At 40.3% G+C, this 2280-nt stretch overlaps 1 non-coding gene across 1 annotated transcript; it reads right to left on the bottom strand.

The window, feature by feature from the left end:
* Positions 1 to 1714: 1714 nt before the first annotated feature.
* trnas-cga lies at positions 1715 to 1796 on the bottom strand. Its single transcript has one exon. It is a non-coding gene; the product is annotated as a tRNA-Ser (tRNA).
* Positions 1797 to 2280: the final 484 nt, after the last annotated feature.

Below are 2280 nucleotides of genomic sequence, written 5' to 3'. Positions count from 1 at the left end.
ATCTGGAATCATCTGTGAAGCTGGGAAGGTTAGTAAAACAATTTAGAAATGGCTTCACAAAATAAATTGTGAAGAAAATATCAACATCCAGCAGAACCAAGTTATGTTATGAATTCGAAAAGTTGAAAAGCATTTCAGCATCTTTTGTTGTGTTCAGCCGGATGTCTGTCACACGCAAAACCTATCAACTTTCTTAGCAGTATCAAACCAAGCTGAGACTTCCATGTGTCCCTTCTGCACTTGGAAATGCCATAGACAGAGCAATGAAATGGAATGTACACTCACCCCCTGGAGGGACGCACTCTGGTTACCCAATTCCGGAAAGCATTAGGCGCAGATTGGCAACAGCCAAGTCTTGTGGACCCCGGCGTATCTCTTTGGGTAATCCTGAAGTCTAGCCATTGAAAACCACAGAGCTTGCCATGGATATTGCTGTCCGGGAAGCTTTGCCATTGATTGCCCAAGTAGCGCCAATTTACCCATTCGCCCTTTGGCTTACAGTGGAAAAAGTCGTTGAGTGGGTCAACTCCCTAATCCCAGTGACTTGTCTGCCCCTCCAAGTCCTGTCGATAAATGAGGATGGCCGCGGTTATCAGCGATGTGCTGGAATACTGCGGAATCGACTGACCCAGGAACCGAACTAAAGATCGCCACTCGATCCAGACATCTGCAACATGTTTTGTTGCTGAGATACATAAAGGAGGATTGTTTGCAACACATATCTTTATACCATAGGCTTCACCGGTATTGAGATTTTGCTGTCCTTGAAGAAGAATGAGCATGATCAGAGATTCATTCACCTTCTCCATGCTCATCAGTCCTGTCTCAGTTAAGCATGCTTAGTGAACTAGTTCATTCCAGAGGATTAGTTCTTATCCACAGAGCTAATAATAAAAAAAAAAAATAAATGTCATTTCAATCGAAACTGTTCAGCTGTGCCAGGCTCCGCTCGACAGTTACTCGTCCTGCACCGGACCTCCGAGGAAGCATAAAAAAAAAAAAAAAAGACTGGAAGGTATAGATTGGAATTAATGGTTAGGCTAATGCCCCTCGTGTCTTCCAATAAATTATCTTAATGTCTTCACTTGGGCCGTGCTGAACCTTGATTACGGACTTGGCTTCCATTCATATGCAACGAGACAGCATTATTGTTTATGGCCGACAAACCACTGAAAGCATTTTAGAAGTTACCCCTACAGAAGGATTTAAACGGAAATAATAATTATAATCATAACTCAATCCGATTATTGCGGTATTGTCCATGAGAACCTTTTACAGTTAATGTATTAAGGTTCCTGAAATATGCCTATACCTCTTGGACTTACCAACATTTGTGACAATTTGTGAGTTAAACTCATTTATTTCCACCAACAAGTGGCCACAGAGACAAGGCTTATATCGTTTGGATAATTTTGCTGACTTGGACAAGGCCTTCTTCGCCTGAGAAAAATATGAGACTTTCTTTTTCTGTCCTTATCAGGGTTTTTGGTTATCTCAGTGCTGTAAGAAATACAAAGATTATTATTCTATTCGGATTCGTAGCAAGTTGCACAGATTAACAGTTTTGTCTGACGCTGCAATATGCGAACCTTTTTCCAATAAGATGATAAAAACAACTGGTTGTAGAAGCATATAATTTGTAATGAGTTATGAAGTTTGTTTTTACAATCATCACATCTCCACTTCATGATTGTAGGAGATTCCATCTCAAAAACGCTGCGAGCAGGGTTCGAACCTGCGCGGGAATTTCCCATTGGATTTCGAGTCCAACGCCTTAACCACTCGGCCATCGCAGCAGCTGTTGACATTTCCATTGTAAACGTCGATTTCTTAAATAGAACTTTTCTTAAACTGGCAGTTTGGGAGAAGTCTGATTGAAAGGATTCTCCGTGTTTGCGTGACATCAGACTTTCCTTAAAAATGACCCAATAAAGTGATAATCAATGTGATAATTTCATTTCTAATTCTCCGTCTTTCCATTAAATAGGTTTCAGTATGAAATGTGCAATACTCTACAATAAATAGTTCGGAAAGTCAGGAATTATCGTTTACCATCTGATTGAGGAAATAATATTCAGGACTCAAGCAAAAACCTTTCGATTTTCAATCCAATACTTTTCCAACTGAGATGAGCATCAGCGAGCATTTTAATTATCCATTCTTCTACAGTGGATACTGTGACATGCATTGTTGTGTTTTCAGTGAATATGCCTCATTCGCAAAATTTGAATGCTACCACAGAAGCGTTGAAGCCACACACATCCAGAGTAGGTAAAACAA

This window comes from Callorhinchus milii, unplaced genomic scaffold (genome assembly GCF_018977255.1).
Source record: "Callorhinchus milii isolate IMCB2004 unplaced genomic scaffold, IMCB_Cmil_1.0 Scaffold1114, whole genome shotgun sequence".
Classification (NCBI taxonomy): domain Eukaryota; kingdom Metazoa; phylum Chordata; class Chondrichthyes; order Chimaeriformes; family Callorhinchidae; genus Callorhinchus; species Callorhinchus milii.
Note: the sequence above shows the minus strand (reverse complement) of the source record. Positions and strands in the feature narration are given on the sequence as shown.